Source organism: Martes martes, assembly GCF_963455335.1.
Source record: "Martes martes genome assembly, chromosome: 11".
NCBI classification, from domain to species: domain Eukaryota; kingdom Metazoa; phylum Chordata; class Mammalia; order Carnivora; family Mustelidae; genus Martes; species Martes martes.
In genome coordinates, this window is record NC_137899.1 from 78,424,398 (window position 1) to 78,445,058 (window position 20,661).

General features: G+C 36.6%; 1 protein-coding gene across 1 annotated transcript in view; it reads left to right on the top strand.

Moving 5' to 3' along the window:
• The window catches only part of KCND2 (potassium voltage-gated channel subfamily D member 2), a gene marked incomplete at both ends in the record, with an annotated part of 492,167 nt that overhangs the window by 87,608 nt on the left and 383,898 nt on the right, over positions 1–20,661 (top strand). The window lies entirely within an intron of this gene.

The following is a 20,661-nucleotide window of genomic DNA, read 5'->3' on the forward strand; positions in this document are numbered from 1 at the left end:
CACCTTCAACATAAACTGCGAGTAAAATTAATTGCCAAGTCCTACACTGTGGTTCCAATCATACTTATGTTTTGATAAATACTGATTTAAGTAATATACACCCAGGTCCACTTTGTGTATTTAAACATTAAATTACATATAAACTACAGTAACACAAAAATGAGTCCAAAGAAAAATTGATCTTAAACTGCTATATCCCTATTAAGTGTTGCTATAAAGCTATTTCAGTTTAGTCACTGAAATATAAATGGATTTAATTATTTATAGGATAATGACTTTAATCAAATTACACTTATTAAAATCTTACAGAATTATATATATCAGCTATGAAAATTATTTTAGTATGGTAGAAAATCCATAAATTTTTAGAGAGCATTGTTACATATTATCCATTATGTATTGCATATCCTTTATATTGCATATAATAGTTCACATTTCATATTATATATTCTGTTTTATAAGTTACATTCATAGTACATATTATATGTCATGTATTACATATTATATATATGCTTTTAAAAAATTTACCTATGTTGGGGCACATGGGAGACTCAGTCGGTTAAGCATCTGCCTTTGGCTCAGGTCATGATCCCAGGGTCCTGGGATCCGAATCCCACACCAGACTCCTTGCTTTGCGGGAATCCTGCTTCTCCCTCTTCCCCTGCGTGTATTCACTCTCTCGCTGTGTCTCTCTCTGTCAAATAAATAAATAAAATCTTTTCAAAAAATAAAAAAAATAAAAATTTACTTATGTGTTTAAATCAGGTCACTTACAAAATCCAACAGAATACACACAGACAAAATTCAAGGTTATAATCAGCACAGGCTCGCTCTAAGCCCCCGGCATTGTTGGCAACAAATACAAAATACACTGTAAAGAACTGCACAGTAAAACTGGCCCTGTGATTTAACAATTTTATTTATTGGCTCTTGTTCAGAGACCAGGTACTTGGGTTCAGGGTTGTAGACTTCATATGATTTATTTCCAAAGTTCAAATAAAGGTAGACCTGGTAGGCAGTTGTATTCGCTGTGTGATTTGACATGTTCCAAAATGTTTGCATGCTAAACCATGTATCTCTATCAGTTGGTCATGAACTCTGCCAACTCCTGGTATTATATTCTCTGCCATCTTCTATGCCAGTGGCTATTAACCTCTTTTTGAGAATATGGAAGAAAGCAGTAGACATTCTTCCCCCCAAAATGGTATTCATGTATCTTCAAGTCAACCCTGGGACAGGTTTAAACCTTTGCTCTTATGAGTCTTTGGAAGAAACATGTCTAAAAATGGTTTTAGGATTTTGCCAATTGGGGATAATATGTAAGCATATTAGTCCTAGTATGTCATTTAGTTTATGTGTGTGTTACATATTATAATAATATGTTGTCTTCTGGTAATTAGGTAGAATCTTAAAGAATTGAGACGTATGACTTAAATAATTCAAATAGTACTAAACTAAGTCTACATTTGTAGATAATTCAGAGAAAACTCTTTTGCATTCATTAACTGATAATTATTAAGTATCAGCTGTGTTTCAAATGTTTACTATGTCCCGGGCATAAAGTGGAAATAAGTTAAAGTTTCTAACTCCAAGGAGAACATAGTCTAGGAATGAGAAAAACATATCACATAATGGTTACTGAGAATGGTTACTGAGAATGGTTCAAATGAGAATTTGAAGGAAAGAACTGACAATAATTCTCAACATTTATCAACAACTTCCTAGATATCAGGCTATGTGATGATACTTTCTATGAATTTAGATAATGCTTTATATTAATTATCTCTGTCTTTGCAACCATATGTGATAAATACCTTTACCTTTTTTTTTTTTTTTTTCCCCTTACAAAGGCAAGCAGTGTAACACACAGAGCCTGAGTAATTTGCCAAGGTTGCTCAGCTGGGAAGAGGCGGAGGAAGGAATTGACTGTTGACAAGAGCCTCATCTTTCAATATTGCAGTATTTAAATTTGCTTTATCAAAAGCTAGTATTAGTAGAGAGTGAAGTATGAGTAGAAGGAGAAGAAGATTAGGGGAAGGAAACTAGTTACAGGGCAATTTTTTGAGATGCTGAAGGCTTGAACTAACTCAGTCTTAATTGCGCTGGACAGAAATGAATATATGTAAGAGATTGGACATACTGACTAATTAGATATAAGGGTCTAAGGAGAAAGAAAAATCAAGAGTGACTCCTAGATTTCTGGCTTCAGTGACTTGTGTAAGGATGGTACCTAAGATAGGAAACGAAAGAGGAATAGCCTGGGGGAGAAGGAATAACCAATGATCATTTGACCATTAATCAATTAAGCATCTTAAAGTAGTAGTGCCTATAGGACATCTAGTGGACCATTGGGCATATGGGTCTGGGGTTCCAGAAAGGGTTTTGAGCTAGTATAAGATCACTCAAATTGTGCTCCACCGATCACTGGGGGTTTCTGAAACACTTTTGGGGAATTCACACAGTCACACTACTTAAATATTATTCTAAGACAGTATTTGCCTTTTTCACTATATTGATATTTGCACTGATGCTGCAAAAACAATGAGTAAAGGTACCTGAACACAAACGAAGGCAGTGACCCCAGATTGTCATATTCCTCATTGTCACGTTTTGCTGTTGAAAATTAAAAACTGGTTTCATTTAACAGTGTGGAAGCAGTAAAAAGCTATTAATTTTATTAAATCTCAACCTTTGAAGTTTTTAATATTTAAATATGTTGTGTGATGAAATGCTAAATATGCCTAAAGCACTCCTTTAAACAGAATGCCCCGATTGTCTCAAGAAGAAACCCTTGTGCACTTGTTCAAGTAGCAAACCAAATTAGCCACTCTTTTTTATAAAAAACCTTTTTTTTTTTTTTTCCCTGAAAGAACAACTGACAGGGACAGGCCAACCATGGTTATTCAGTTCAGTTATGGGTATTTGGCAGACATTTTCTCAAAAATTAATGAAGTGAGCCTGTTATAACCATGATTATGAGGTTTACAACCTCCTAAAACTTAAAGAATTTTCTGATATGACTGGTGGTAATGTTGAAAAATTTTTAATATCTGTATTATATATACATATGTTTGTGTATGTAATATGATGATATGATGTTGAAATGTGCCAACACTTGAAAAATGAATGTAACTCAAGGGACTAATATTTGATAGATCTCCAATGCAGAATGTTGCAACATTATGCATGGGTAAAAGGCCCATTCAAACTGTAAGCTAGAGGAATAGATTTTAATGTAAGAGAAAATGAAAAATTCATTGATACGGTTTCACATTCCACCTTGTTACTAATCTTTTAAAAAGTGCCACTTGTCAAGATTTGGTATAGTATCAAAAAGGAATATCCCCAGTTATCTAAAAATAACTATTAAAATACACCATTCCTTCCCAAATATTTATCTGTGTGAGACAGGATTGTCTTTATATATTTCAACCAAAAGAGCATATCTTAACAGATCAAATACAGTAGCAGATAGGAGAATCCTGCTTTCTTCTATCAAGACAGTCATTAAGGAGATTTGTAAAAACACACACACACAAAAAAAGGTCACTTTTCTAATTTATTTTACAAAATATAGTTATTATTCATAGTAAGGATGTTATTTTTGTGAACAAGTAGTCAATTTATTATTGTTCTTTTTAAAGAAATCCATTAAAAGTTTAAATAAAAAAGTTAGACTGTATAAGCTGATTTGGAAGTGGCTTCAGCCTCAGTTCTAAAGCAAAGATATATCTCAGCCATTTGCCGTTCATAGAGGTTTATTTTAGATAATCTTGTGGTCTTTTACATAAGACATCCATTGCATAAATGGGTGCACACACTTCAAGAATCGTGTGACTAAGGAGACCTTGATAAAGGCAAATATGTTTCAAGAGATTTTTTATTTTGCTTGAGCAACTTTAATTACAAATTCTCTAAAGAAAATTCATCACAAACATTTTATATGCAAGATATATAAACTGTAATACTCTTTAGTTTTGATGAGTATCCAAAAAATATGTCCACTTGAATATTGGAAGGTGTGAAGAAGTCATCACATGAATGTCCAGGTAAACATCATTTTTCTTTAGTCTAAAGAAGCAAGAAGTGACCTTCACTCCCTTGCTCGCTTTTTTATTGAAGCTCACTAGCATCTCGGCTTCTTCTAGTAGAAAATTCATGCAGTAGGAATCACATCTTCATCATTTTTTTATCACCATCTATCATTTCTGAGGAACTTTACTTAATATTTCTAAATCCTTCTTGAAAATTCCTTATAAATCAAAACCTCTCTAATCACTTGAGCACATTTGCATGATTAACTTATACCTAGATATGTAGAGAACATTGATTGTATTACTGTTTTTTTCTAAATTCTTACAGTAAGGAACATTTACAGTGTTACATGTTAGAGGTAAGCGCTCCTAGGATATCCAGTAATTCATTTAGATGAGGAAAAGTGATGAGAAAAGGACAAACCAGTCTCAATCAGAGTATGACTTCCGTGATTCCTGTGTTAACCTTGAACCAAGGGAGGGCTCCTAATCCTTTCTACCAACCCCGTATCAGTAATGCTGTCATGGAAAACTACTGGGATGTTATATGCTCCCTGAGCAGACAGAATGCCATCCCTGGTGATTGTATAATTATAACATTTTTCATAATGTCATGAAATAATGTGTGCTTTCCTATGTATGCCTTTAACATCATACAAACTCCAATTACACTGCTGAGCATATAGCTACCTTAAGGATAAGAGCAAGTATTAGTCTTTTCCTTAATAAACATAAAATCTAGGGGCGCCTGGGTGGCTCAGTGGGTTAAAGCCTCTGCCTTCGGCTCAGGTCATGATCCCAGGGTCCTGGGATCGAGCCCCGCATCGGGCTCTCTGCTCCGTGGAGAGCCTGCTTTCTCCTCTCTCTCTGCCTGCCTCTCTGCCTGCTTGTGATCTCTGTCTGTCAAATAAATAAAATCTTTAAAAAAAAAAAAAAAAAAAAAAAAAAAAATAAACATAAAATCTAAATATATCTTAATGGGAATTTTAAATTATAGATGAAAATTTTGAATGATCACAGGTCCTACAGTAGTGTGTCATGACAATAGGTAAGAAATGAGATGATCGTAACATCAAAATCCTGTCGCCATGACTTAACTGAGATAGTTAAATGGAGTAGAGGAACCCAGTTTGGCTAACAGTTTGGGTATAGCCAAGTGTGGAATTTTGAAAAGCCATCCAATTGGTCAAATCAAGAAATAGCTGAAATGGAAACAGAAAAAAAATCATGATCATAATTCCCAGAGCCATGCCCACCCTTGCTACCAGCTTCTTCTTGTCTTGTGATATTTCTTATCCAGCATGGACTAAGCCTCTATTTCACAGCATTCTCATTCTCCCCATATATTCTTTTATTTTGGGTTTACACTCCAGACTAATCTCAAGCTCTGTGCAAATCCATCATTCTCTTTTGTTATTTCCAGACTAGGTGGCCTTGCTGGAAAAAAGTGCATGACCTTGTGGATAGATATCTTTGAAAAGCTAGGGTTCCAGACCAAGCTGCACTCTTTAGTACTGCTCTGCCCTTAGGGAGCTTTTTCTTTTTCTGTCCTCTCTACTTCACACCATCTTTCATATCTCTCATAATACATATACCCCTCCTTACGGGTTTATTCTTTCCCTAATTTATATCTTTTCTAACTGTTCAATGTAAAAATTGTCAGAATATCCTACAGTGATTAAGCAAGTGTCACCAGAAATTAGAATCAGGGCTTAGCAGTTTCTTTTAATTCTAATAATAGTAGAAATTAAGTATTTATTGTTATTATCCAGTTTGATGAAAGTGAAGAACAACTTACCCAGTTATTAACTGAGGAGTCAAAATTCAAAGTCAGGGTTTTATGACTCCCCAACCCACATCATTTCCATTACAATGTGCTCTTCCTGTTTTATCCTGGGACTCTTAAGTGATTTTCACTTTGCTATCCTTGTAGTATTTTATATCTTTCTAAAAAGTACTTTCCTCTGTAAGAATCTTAAATTCACTCCTTTATGTATGCATGTATATAACCTTCTAATATTACTGCAACAAATAAAATATCACAAGCATTATAAGATTTTTTCAAAAATTAGATAATTTTATTTCCTGCTTTCTAGAGAATCAGAGTCAAATAAGGGAGATAAGGATTAAGTAAATAAAAGCAGTGTATTAGTTTTTCAGGGCTTCCATACCAAAATACCGTGAACTGGGTGACTTAAACAACCAAAATTGATTTCTCACAGTCCTAGAGGCTGAAGTCCAAGATCAAGGTGTGTGCAGGTGGGTTTCTCCTGAGTCTTCTCTCCTCAGTGTGTACATAGCTGCCTTCTGGCTGTATGGTAATATGGACTTTTCTCCACGACTGGTGCCCTTATAAGAAGAGACACCAGTCGTACGGATTAAGGCCCCACCTTTCTCACCCCATTTAGCTTCAATTATCTTTTTAAAGGCACAATTTTTAAATGGGGTGGAGGTGGCTAACACATGAATCTTGGGAGGAAATAATTGAGTGTATAGTAGGTAGCAAATATGACAATTATTTCCAGTGAGTTAAAAAAAAAATTACTATAGGCGTTTAGAAATTTGAGAGCTAAGAATAGTATAGATGGAAGTGATTCTGACACATATGCTGGAGAGAGATGTAAACTAGAACTTCATGGATGACTATAATCTGGAAAAAAAAATTGACAGAAGAGAAAGACTATTTCTTATGATGGAAACTAACCATAAAGGCAAAGTTACTTATAGGAATTAGCAATGTGTGTGTAACTGGTGTATATCATAGGCTGGCAAGTTTTGTTAGTACAAGTGGTGGTGCTTTGAAAAATTCTCTCAAGGTTGGCGTTAGTATAGTCCTTGAAGTTAGAAATGTTTGTCTCCATCCTTCTTTATCCATAGCAAAATCCAACAGACTTAAAGTTGTTGGCTTGAATATCAATACATAAACCTTAATCAGATTGATTCAAAACTAAAATGATGTCTTGGTGGCATGTGAAGTAAACAATTGCCATGGTTTGTTACATGGAGTTCAGACTTTCCATTTTAGTGATTTAATGCCTTCAGTTTGTTTCATTTTGCCTATCCAACCTTATCTCATCCTGTCTCCTGGCCTGACCCCTGTTTCTATTATCTCAGTATCAGCTGTATCCCTAATGTTTAGACTCTGTATGTAAGTGTACCCTTTTGCATTTGTTCATGAATTTGTCTTGTCTGAAGTGCTCTACCGAACTCTTCTTCATTAATCTAATGGCTTTGTAAAGGATACCTTCAAGTTCAGTTTCTATAAGGGTCAGTCTTCCTTGAGGTTTATTATCAGCGAATTACTAACCTACATTATAGACTATATTCTTCAACAAAGTATTTGATTATATGCTCTCTTTCATAGACCTTTGAATATTTCACGCAGATAAACTTTGTCTGAATGATTAGAGGTAAGGATTTTATTTGTTACCTCCTATGCGCCTATGATAGATACACTGTACGCTTTTGTTGACCTAACAGCAGAAGCTATTCTGTAGCATATAGGTCAGATATTTCAAAAGATAGAGAATGACCCTCACAAGCCAAAGGAAGTATTCATTGATCCTTAGTATTTAATTCTTCCCATTGTTCTTCATGAGGGATTAGTAGTAGTGGTATTTTACAAATTGGAGTAAGCACGTGATATCCAGTGCTTCCTAGAATGGCAACAGATTGAGCTCTCTCTGAAGCCTACTTATAAATGGCAACTCCGGGAAAGATTTTAGTCATGTGTTTAAACATTTTCTTGAATTTTCTGCCAATGAAGGTGTTCTTCCTCTCTCTGTTACAACAGACATTCTGTATACTTTAAGCTATTAAGTGAATATGTGGGAGGAAGGGAAATTGTTTTTTATTTCCCCTCTGGTGACCTTTTGAACATGGCTTGGCTTGTACCACCACTTGTATAGGTTGCAAAGTGCTTGACATCTCCAGGCATTTCAGATATTATGAGGCCTCATGACATTTTAAGGTCTCATGTGGCTTCACAATGTTTAGTATACCTACACCTATAATCAAACAACAAACAAAAAGTTCTCCCCGTTTTGTATAAATGGCAAGCTACATTTTTTTCCTTGCTGTTCCTGTATCTTTTCCATAAAAGGAATGGTCAACTCTAAATAAGGTAGGTAGACTTCAGAAAGTTCCCTTTGACAATGAAAAGCACTTTACTGTGGGAACAAATTTATGCATCTTCTTAACCAGAAAATTAACAAGTATGGAAATTATGTAAATAGGGTCTTTTCCTTTGGGGCCAGGATAACTCTTCATGCAGAATTCTGGGGAGGCTACTGACAAGGATGCTGATGATTACTACAACCAGTGCATTTTCACTATAATTCAGGTTGTTACAGTCTATTTTTACTGACCTTTATCATGTACGAAGACTGATAGATTTTGCAGGGAGAGGACAGAGAGGTACATGTCTTGATCTCAAGTAGTTATATAAAGTTATCTTTTGATCTAGTAACTTTTCTGACCAAAGATTTTCAAAGCTCTTTTGTTATGGGTAAGGTTTATCAAAGCTACCTCTGCCTACCCTTCATATTATTGCATGTACCGTCCTCTTAACACGTCATATCATATTTCAGTCTTTGATCTGCAAGCTTTGGAAAACTATCAATTTAAAGCTACAAAAATTTAACAAAATAGACATAAATTCTATGCAAAGGTGATACTTCTATACCAATGTTATTTGGCTCTATAACATTCACTTTGAAAGTGAGCTGAGTAGCTCCAACTTAATTTTTTTTGTGTTAACATATAATGTATTACTGGCCCCAGGGGTACAGGTCTGTGAATCGCCAGGTCTAACTTAATTTTTAATTAAACATTTGATTTAGATGATTTGGGACATGGTGACATTTGATTTTATTTTTCCCTGTCATTAACCCTTTTTTCTATAGCCTCTCTTCATGAAAAGAAACGTGATTTGGTCCTTACCTCTAAATCCTGATTCCACTTTTTACATACATTTCAGTTTAAATGAAAGTAAAATTTTACAGACAAGAAAACAATGGAACGCTTATGGAAATTCAGAGTTCAAAAAATAGAAATGGTGTTTTACCCTGTTTACTTCATCAAAGATTTAAAATGATGTGATCATTTTTTATTTCATTTTTCTTTTTCTACTTCATATTATTTATGAGTCTACTACCTGTAAGCAATAGGTAAGATTCTTTTAAAATACTTGTGCAGACACTAATATACATCTTTGTTTAAATCCAATTAGGTTCAGCTCAAACACCCATCCTTTCCAGAGAGATGGACATACGGTAGGACTTTCAGTATTGGTCGTTCATTGTAACAAGAGAACCCATGCTTGTCTGACTACACATTTGATGTTTGATGGTGATTATACAATCTCATAAACAGTCCCTCTGTTTTTGACTATCAAAAGCCTTTATTTCTGCAGGCTTCAAGTTACTATGTAATCCAAGTATACAATGACCTAAACTCTGAAACCAAAGGCTGGTTAATGAATTGTCTTTAGCCTATCACAGATGAAAAATTCTCCTTTCTAGATCTGAAACACACACAGAAAATGTGTTTCCCTGGGTGCCTGGGTGGCTCAGTCAGTTAGGTGTCTTGATTTAGGCTCAGGTCACAATCTTAGGGTCGTGAGGTCCAGCAGAGCATCAGGCTCTGCACTGAGCACGGAGTCTACTTGAGATTCTCTCTCCCCTCCTCTCCCCTCCCACCTCTCTTTCTCTAAAATAAATAAAAACAAAAAATATGTTTCCCACTTCTTGGCAGAAGCAGAGCTCAGTCTTGAGGAATAATTTCTTATTGCATTCTTAGAGATGGGACAGTTTACCCTCTTGCTTTTCTTAATGACTACAGCTCTGAAATAAAACAGAAATTAATTTCTCAGTAGATTCTCTGCCTCCATTAAATTTTTAATAAATCAACTTCCTGGGTTTAAAAGGATAATTTGTAAAAGTCATTGATTTGAGGATGGAGAATTGTGATTTGAGGCATTTAGGGCAGGTGAGAAGAATGAGCAAGAACACTGCATGACGAGTGAGTTGCATGTTGAGTGTGTTGCATGAAAAGGAGAGAGACATGATCGAAGATTGAAAAGTAGAAAGGCAAAGGCAGAAGTGCTTAAAAACAGCTTCAACAATTTCACATACTGATTTGCTATAATCACCATTAATCCCTATTTGGCTCATTAATGTAATGAGAGAACCTGGTTGAAAGGAAGTTCCGAAGTAAGTTCTAATTCTATTTAAAGATTATCGTGCAGCTGACTAATCACCATAAAGAAGTCTAGGCTATTCCTATACTGTCAGAACTAAATAGAAGGATTTGCAGTCCTCGATAAATCTAATGCCTTCTTTGTGAATCCAATAAACATCATGCCCTTGTGAGGATTTCCTGAAGAAGATATAGAAAGTACAGCTTAAAAATGATAACCAAACCAATAATCTTCCATTTCATGTAACTGTAGACGGTTATAATTGAAAGTTGTTCAGTATTACCTAACTGGGTGGGATTTAATCCATTAGTTGTTCTCCTTTGATCCCAAACTTTTCAGTTGACATTATAACCAACCTGTAGTAGAAAGAAAAAATGCTGCTGTAAATTCTTTTTCAAAATTGTGATAGTCCAGCGCTCTCTCAATAAATGATTTTTCAGAACTATTGTAATGTCATGGTTTTTATGCAGCCCAACTCTACTCATTTAAATGTCTTTAAAAGTTAAAAGTTACATTTTCTCTGGTTTAAATCCCAGACCATCTTATTGGGGCAGATCATTTATCTGCTTGACGTTTTACAATCCATAGTTCTATTCATCTTGAGGTTAACTGAAGGTCTCAAAGGCATTTAGTTAGAAAAGGAGGAAAAGAAAAAAGTTTTGTTTTTGAGGCCAAGAAAGTGGTGACCCTATGCTAACAGTCTGGTATTTAACTATATCTCCAAATAAAAATATGTAAACAGAATGTGAACACTGGTGCATATGAAATAACAGCAAACACAGGAAATCAACCAACGGAGGGGCCACAGGCTCAAAGATATTACAAGATTCCCAGGTTCTAGCTTTAGCTCTGTAATAAGGAGATGAGTAACCCTTTCAAAGTCCTGTATCATCCCTGAGCTTCAACTTCCTCTAGTATAAAAAGAACTCCCTGTAGTTCCTCCTGAGGTTCCTAAAAAGCCTGTTATCCTATGACATTGGCTGTATATTACTAACAAAATCACTTCCACAATGAAATATGTTTTACCTTCGGAAATCATACTGCATCTTCTGCCTTTCTATTGAACAGTCCTATAGGTTGGACCCACGGTGAACAGAACCAGCAAGTTCCAAGCACAGTATCTTCTGTGGGAAATTATTCATTGGGACCTAGGGAATGGCAATAACTAGGAGGAGGACTAAAAAGGGAAAAGAGAGATTTGTCTTTTAGGGTGACTCTGGTCTAACTTCTTAGATGTTTAATAAATTTCTCAAATTCTATATGCCCAAAACAATCTCTGATCTTCCCCACAAAAAAATCCTCTAAGGTGTCTCAGGTATCTTAAATCCCTCAGGTAATGGATAGCACATCCTTCCAACTTCCAGATGAAACATCTTGGAGGCATCCTTGATCTCGGTGTCTTTCTCCCACACATGGAAACTATGACTTTATGTTCATAATACAGCCAGAGAGCACCCACTTCTCATTGCTGCCACACTGGTCAAAGCCATTGTCATCGTTTACCTATATCATTGTACCAGCTGCTTAGCCAGAATCCCTACTCAAATCCTTATCCCATTTTAGTGGCCAGAGTTATCCTGCCAAAACCTGAGTTTGATCATGTTACTTCTCTACTCAGAGTTGTGCAATAGCTTCTCATTTGAAACAGGATGAAATCCAGAAGTTTTTTTATAATAGTCAACATGGCCCACATAATCTTCTGCCATCTGGACGCTCTTCTCTGAGATCTCCTTACCCTTCTGCTGCTCTGGTATGTCTTTTCCAGCTGTTTGTCTTGCTCACTCTGCCTTAGCCTAACCTGCCTTCTTACTGCCTTTTTTTTTTTTTTTTCCTCTTTGCCTGGGACACTTTTTTTCCAGATATCCAATTGGCTAACTGCATCACGTTTTTCAAGTTTCTGTATTATCATATTACTGAATCTAGCACCTTTGTCTGTTTTGTCCACTGATGCATCTCAAGCATCCAGAACAATGCTTAGCACATAGTAGGTACTCAGTAAATACTTGTTGAATGTATAGTTGACCCTTGAACAATATGGATTCAAATTGCATAGGTTCACTTATATGCAGTTGCATGCAGAATTTTTTCAATAAATACAGCCCAGTATCATGAATATATTTTCTCTTGTGATTTTATTAACATCTTCTATCCTTTGGATTACATTATTATAAGAATATAGGATATAGTGCATATAACTTACGAAGTATGTGGCAAATGAACTGTTTGTATTATTGGTAAGGCTTCCAGTCAACAGTAGGCTACTAGTAGTTAAGTTTTGGGGGAGTCTAAAGTTATATGTGCATTTTCAACTGCATGGGGGCTTATTCCCCTAACCCTCATGTTGTTCAAGGGTCAAATGTATTAATCTTCGATGTTATATTTCTACCACTGGGATTTTTCTTTCTTTCTCAGTTGCTGATAACATCCTTGGTGAGCCTAGTTTATAAATTCAACCCTGACATCTGCTTTGTATTTTATTTTGCCAAGTTCTCTTAGGAGGACCTTACCATTGCTCTGTGTGCTATCAACAGCTCTGAACTAAGTGTTCTCCAGAAGGAAGCCTGGTATAGTAACTGGAAGCATTTTTGATACCCAGATTTCTTTGGAGAAAAGCAGTGAGAAAGAGAGTAGGTCACCTTTTAAAGCAAAACCACCCACAGACACACCTTAAGGAAGGGATAAGCTAAGATGATGACAGCAGGAGAACAAAGATTGTAAGAAGCAAAACAAAAAGTTATAAACTGCAGAGAGACTATATTGGAATATAAAATTGATATTGTAGAAAAAGATCTAGAAAGAAGCATTTAAAGATATAACAAGATGGTGATGTTATGACACAGCCAAGGTAAAGTTCATAGCTGTTACTTATCTCTTTATATATTGCTCTGAGATAGAATGAAAGGAAAGTAACAGAAGGAAGGAAGGGAAAGGAAGGAAGGAAGGAAGTTAGGGAGGAAGGAAGGAAGGAGCTAATTCAGGAGAACTAATTGAAAAAGCCTACTTTTGAAACGTGTTTTGAGCCAAGCAGTCACTATTAGATACGGTCAGCAAAAGTTCAAGCCTGGGTAGAGGAGGCAAGACTGGGCATTGTGTCAGAGAGTAGAAATCCAGCAGGTTGCTTATGGGGTGAGGACCTGCAGAACTAGAAGACTGAAAGGCTGAGCGCAAGTTAGACAAAAGATCAGTGTCTCTGCTAGAGTTTCTTTCCCTCTTTCAATCTTTACTCATGGAGAAGACAGAGATGCAGGTGTGTGTTTGCCTTTATTGCAGTCAAGGATTTAGTCAGCACCCTCAACAATCCTGCCTTCTACTGACGAAGGTGAGGGCAGAGGTGCTGAGGCTGTGCAGAGGGAATGCAGGGATGAGAAAAAGTCCAGTGTGTCAAGTATTATTACCTAATACTTTTTGACACATATCATTAGGGCTACAGAAAAGAAAGAACTGGAAAATGCCCCTACAAGAAAAGATAAATGCAATTTTTCTAACAGGACACACGTGTTCTAAATAAAAGTCATATGTATAGCTTCAACATAAATAATGGTAAATATGAAAAATGGATGTTTAGGTAAAGAATCATATATCATGGGCACTGGATGGCTCAGTCAGTTAAGCTTCTGCCTTCGACTCAGGTCATGATCTCAGGGTCCTGGGATCGAGTTCCCCATGGGGCTCCCTGCTCAGCAAGGAGCCTGGTTCTTCCTCTCCCTCTCCCTTTGCCTCTCCCTCCGCTTGTGCTGTCTCTCTTGTTCACTCTTTCTCTCTCTCAAATAAATAAGTAAAATCTGAAAAAAAAAAAAAAAAGGAATCATATTCTTAAGAAGAACAAATCCTGATGTCTGCCAAGGATCTGCCATCTTACCTTATGACACGTTTGAGCAAGGTGGGTCTTTTCTTGGTTCCCACTGGTATTGCAACCAGGGCTTGAGATGAATTCCCCAATATCACACACCGTCTGTGAAGGAACAGATTTTCACAACTTACAAAACATGCTCATCCAAAAGAAAGGACATGCAACAATCTCTGTTTTATTGTCCCTAGAGAGAGCCTGGTTAGGTCAAAGCTCTGCGGGACCACCATGAGTGTGTGTTACAGGGAAGAAACGCTGCCCTTTCTGGTCAGCTCTAGTGAGAGGGTGGGTATGAGAGCCATCTTGCCGGTGTGAGGACTGAGAGTCCGCGTGGGTTCTCAGTCCTCAAGCAAGAGGGTTTAGGTGCTGGTTGTTTACGTGTTCTCTGGGAAAGCCAGCTGCATGGTGCTGGGAGACCTCACAGGGAGATGTAGCTCCCCCTGCCTGGAGGAGGAAGCCCTACCAATCACACAGAAAGCTGAGTTTGGAATCACTCCTTGCACCAATAGCCTAAAGCCTGAGATAGTTTATTGCCCAGGGAGCCCAAGAGTGTCTCAGTAATTGTCAGACAATCCTGAGTGTTGCATCAGACCACATGTTTTGAAACATTAGCAATTTTTCTATTTTAAAATATGGGTTAAGAGCTGATTAGCAGAATGGCCAGATTTATAAGAGATCATTCAACAGAGGTAAATGGATTTTTTTGCAGGGTGGGAGGTGGGGGAGTAAGGGGTAGTTCTGTATTTTCTATCATTGTATACCATCTACAGAAGCTAGGACAGGGAAATCATTGTATATATTTGGTTTGATGGTGAGAAAATAAATAATTTTTAAAAAAGAATTTGGTTTGAGCTATTCTTTAAAATAAATATGGTTAGGGCACCTGGGTGGTTCAGTCGTTAAGCCTCTGCCTTCAGCTCAGGTACCCTGGGATCCAGCCCAACATCAAGCTCCCTGCTCAGCGGGAAGCCTGCTTCTGCCTCTCCCACTCCCCCTGCTTGTGTTCCCTCTCTCACTGTGTCTCTCTCTGTCAAAAACCTAAATAAAATATAAATAAATAAATGAATAAATACAAAAGGGCTCCCTCCCAATGAGAACTAACGCACTTCAAAAGGCATGGGGTGGGGGCATAAGGGGTGGTAGAGAGATTTCCTTGCAAAATTTCAGAGGTGTCATTCTAATTACTAAATAGCTATGGGTTTGCTTCTCAGAAGACCTGGAGACTCAGTTTGTAGTGTCAATTAATATCAGAAAGTAGTGACCAATTAAGTTCATAATCATTTCAAAAGGAAACAGCGGTGGGGACACAGCTGTTAATAGCTAAATTCTTCTCTTTCATTGTCCTGGCAAGGTGACTAGGGAAGGGCTGCAACAACCCTGACAAATTTCTGCTTTAGAGGTTTAAGTTCCTTTGGGATCTTTGTTGCCAGAGTGTAAAAAGGCCTGGGATAGTTGTTTTATTTGATACTAATCCAGCCGGGCAAGCCGTAACCAGGAGTGTCACATCTAAATGTCTGAACACACCGCTCATCTTCCGCTGTGATTGGTCTCAGATTATAGTACTATGTCAAGGTTCATTTGGTCCAAAGCATTTCAGCTTTAGATTTTACCTCTCACTGGCTCAATGAAGGAAATTTCCCGAATGTAAAGGCTGAGAATTCCTTAACCTTTAATAGTCTTATTATATTATTCTTTGGATTCTTCTTGCAGATCCAGAGACAATTTTTCTCATTAATGGTAAAACTGCTAATTGTAAGTTGTGAAAAGGGTAGAGTTTTTATTTTTAGTGTAAGTTTCTTGGGTTTCAAGGTTTTGGTTTTTTTTTGTTTGCTTGTTTGTTTTTGCCAGCTTAAGTATTTTTGTGTGTGTGGAAGTCAAACTACTACACATTTATTTATCCTTAATTCATTTATCCTTCATAAATTTTAAAAATTCTATTTAAAGCACTTCTTATTAAATATAGAAAAGGCCAATTATCTTTCTTTATTCTTAAAGTTAATTTTATCTGCTAGTAGAAAGCTGATTATAAGTTTAAGAATATTCGACAGCATTTTAATTTGTAATAAAATGTACAACTGTAGCCTAACCCAAAGTGCATTAGCCCTTTATACATTCCATTTAACTTTTCAGAAGTGTTCATTTCTATTAATTCTCTTCTATCATTTGAAGTTTGATTAATAATATGAAGGTGTTTATAGGAAATTTGATTATAAGCCAAATCTCTTGGAAGTAATTATTGGTTTCCATTAAGAATTTAAAAATTGAAAACGGAAGAAGACTATAATGAAGATATAGAAGGCTTTCATGGAAGATGAAGGATAAGATTAAATTAAAGAAGGCATCAGAGAGAAATCGAACCACTGTGTTCCTCCTCAAACAATTTACTTCATCAGATTTCAGTTATTCATTGTCCTTAAAAGATTATACTTTCAGTGGATAGCCTGTAGCTGTCCATTTCCCAAACTAAACTGGAGCTTCTAGTCAGACACACATACAAGGATGTTGATGGGTGTGCGGTTGAGATTGTATTTGGTGTTGGTTTTATTATCCTCGATCCTTCCTTCTTCGATAAATGTGTATGAGCTAGAGTTTGAGAGCTAACAGTGTTTGTGGGGGTTGAAGCAAATTGGTTAAAATAGAAAGGGATTTGGAAAGCATAATAATTTCAAATTAATATTTATAAGGATCAACTTAAAATTTCCAAATGCACACCAACCCACTTTGTTGTCCCAAAACAAAAATAAAAACAAAAAACCTGCAAAGGATGTGGTTAATTAGTTATCTTTCATATTTTGCCTCAGTTTATTTTTAGCTCTGTGAAGTTAGAAAGATGTCACACCAGTGACTTGTTTTATAAGAAGAAAGGCACTATTTTAATCTTCAAAAAACAACAGCTTGCGGGGGTCAATCTTTTAAAGTGTATGCTTCACTGGCTGCAATTATTAATCAGTTTCCTTCAGGAAATATATGAAATTAAATATTAAAGTACAGATCTAAACAGCGCTACAGTCTCAGGGCTTCTGAGAGCATGATTTCCTTATTAGCCTGAAATAACTGACCTTCTTCAGTCCAAGTGTAGAATCTGCATGCATACAAGATCCCCCATTTTGTCTATACACCTCATCATTTGGGCTTCATTTACCTGTTAGCACTTTATCTTTTTTCATAGGCACAGTTTCTTAGAAGTTAACTTTCCATGATGGCATAGTTAACTGCTAAATAAAGGTTTTGTTTGTAAAAAGGAAATTTACACATTTTGCTCAATTTGTTGTGGGTTCACTCAGCTAACAATATTTATTTACCATCTATCATGTGCCAAGCACTACTCTAATTACTTGGAATCAGAGAAGAAAACAAAGGACCTGTTGGGGAAGAAAAATTTTCTTTCACCCCTGAAGGTTCTTTTCGATGGTCTAAGAATTAAACTGACATGAAACAGATTAACAGAGGAAAATCAGATTTAATTATGTACGTGCAGGGGCTCCAGAAGAATATGAGGCCCATGGGTGGCCGGACACCTGAAGCTTATATGCCATCCAGAGCTAAGGAGAAGGGGATAGTGGTCTTGGACTTCAAAGGGGAGGAAGACAATTCATAAGGAGATGAAAAGATCTAATATTTGATAAACAAATGTTTGCTGGGCCTTACAGAAACAATGGGACACAGAGAGGAATTTTAACAAATGGACTTTGTGAGGTTTCTCCCTGTCTACCACACATAGTTCATACTATACTATAGTTATCTAGGATGATAACATCTGTCCTGGAACAGGTTCTCTATCTAAATTCTTTTAGACAGTTAGTGGGAAAAGGAGAAACTTCTTGAGTTTTCTGTTTCTTAAAAATAATTGGCCTACAATAATCCACATGCCAGAGAGACACATTTGGGGGGCCAAATTTTGCTCCCCTATAGACTCTATACCATGAAGATTACATTTTTATGGAAATAAAAGATAGTAATAATAAATGTGTGTCATAAGTAAATCACAAGGTATGACAGGAGGTGATAAGTACTGTAGCAAAAAAAAAAAAGCAAAAACAAACAAAAAAACAGACAAAATTAAGGGGAGTCATGAGTGCCAAATGTGTTTGGGTACAGGGAGGAGAGTTGCAATTTAAAAAGGATGATGTGTTTGCCTTATTAAGAATGTGACGTTTGGACAAAGACATGGAGCGGGTGAGGAACTTAATAGTGCAGATACCTGGAAGAAGAGCATGTCAAGCAGAGGGAGCAAACACTCAAAAGCAGAAGCATTTCCTGGGGTATTTAAGGAGGAGCAGAAGGACAGTTGTCTGGAGTAGGGTGAGTGAAGAGGTGATAGCATGAGAAGAGATTAGAGAGGAGTCAAAGGCTTATGGCCCTAGAGAGATCTTGGAGGGCATTATTGGCTATTGTGAGGAGAAAGATGGGAAGCCACTGCAAAGTTTTGAGCACAGAAGTGCTATCATTTTGTTTATATGGATTCTGGATACATTTTCAAAGTAAAGTCAACAGTATTTTTAAATGGATTAGAATTGAGTTCAGAAAGATGTAAAATTGCATGTATTACCTATGGAAACCATAGATATCTTAGTAAACAATATTTATAGCAAATAATATTAATACTCATAGTAGATATTAATATCCAAGGCACTGCCATGTGCCAGATGCTTTTGTTGTTTTTTGCTTGTGTTAACTCAGTTAATCCTCACAACACCCTCTCAGTTGTAAACTGTTATTATTCCTATTTTATAGAAGAGGAATGTGAGCCAAAGAAAATGAAATTCTTTGGAGCACCTGGGTGGCTCAGTCAGTTACGCACCTGCCTTCTACTCGGTCATGATCCCAGGGTCCTGGAATGAGCCAGCTCAGGCTCCCTGTTCAGTGGGAGTCTGCTTCTCCCTCTCCCTCTACCATTCCCTCCTGCTCATCCTCTCTCTTGCTCTCTCTCAAATAAACAAATACAATCTGAAAAAAAAAAAAAAAAAAGGAAAGAAAGAAAATGAAATATTGCCCAGGATCATAAAACTGAAAGGGACAGAGTTGGATTTAATTTGGGGCATTATAGTGTGTGCTTATGACCTGAAAAGTTCATATATTGAAGCAAAAATTATTTACAGGAAAAGTCCAAAACAAGAAAGAGTAACAGATACCTCTTTATTTTAGAATAAACTTCTTTTGCTTCCTTACAATGAAAACATAACAAAACTGGGAAGTGTTGACAGTGCTGAAGGGGAGGGATTATATTACCTTAGATAGTAATATCTTGGGGTTTTTTTTCCCCCCTGGTGTTATAAGTCTCTCAAGAGCCAACTGCACTTTACTTTTACTATCTTTGTTATAGAACCCAGGCTGATGGAGCAGCACCTGGAACATGTCTGTATCATAAATAAGAGAGTGAATGTGCCAAGCTATAGGCTGCCTCTTAAATCTTTTGTTGGGTAGAGGTACATATCGCCTCTGCCCATCTTTCATTGGGCAAAGAAAGTCATGTGGCCACCACTGAGTTTAACACAACCATGCTATACACATATAGAAAAGAACATGAAATTGTGAGTAGATTCTAATCTACCACAGTGACACTACAGTGCTAATCTGTTGTCATTTTCCAGAGCTGGACTGGCCCAAAAATAAACACACAACACAGCTAATACATTCCTTGAGTTGGGAGATCTCTTAGACTATTTAACCTAGTACCAAGGGAGAGAACACTTGTAGAAAACTTTGATTGATAGACTTTCTGACTAGGGCTTGGTGTGGGGAGCTGAAGGGAAGAGGTGTTCATTTGGATTTTTCTCAGCAAATGGATTATAATATTCCATGAAGCCTGTTTCTTCCAAAGGAAAATAAAGTTCCATACTCTAAAATATTGGTGGGTAATCTGAACTTCAGCTAGCTAGATGTATCTCATGAAGGGGAGAATTAATAGGACCTAAATAAACTAGTTCACTCTTGTATATTTCTGCTTTTATTAGAAAACATATGTAATTTTGTAAGGTATCAGTTTGCACATTTCTCCCATAGAATTGAAAATAAGGGCTGTGTTTTATAAACTTTCTCTTTTCACAGCCTGGCATAGTGCTTGCAAATAGAAAGCAGTAAAGGGACACCTGGCTGACTCAGTCAGTAGAGCATGTGACTCTTGATCTTGGGGTTGTGAGTTTTAGCCCCAGGTTGGGTACAGAGATGATTGAAAAAAAAAAATTAGTCAAAATTCACAGAATGAATATGTGAGTGAGTGAATGAATGATTGAATGAATAGATAACTCAAAGTTAGGTGACTTCATCTAATCAAAGTTGTCCTGAAAGCAAGCAGTATATGCCAGTGACTTGAATAGTTTTAATTTTTTTGAAGATTTTATTCATTTATGTGTGAGAAAGACAGAGTATGAGAGAGGAAAGGGCAGAGGGACAAGGCTGAGTGGGGAGTCCAACATGGGGCTCCAACAGGACACCAGGCTCATGACTTAAGCCAAAGTCAAAAGCTTAACCAACTGAGCCACCCAAGCACCCTTCTAACAGTTTAATTTTTGCTGTTTGTGCTTCACTCTAGAAAATCTTCATAAATGGATCAGTTGAATCAACAGAAGTGATTTTACCAA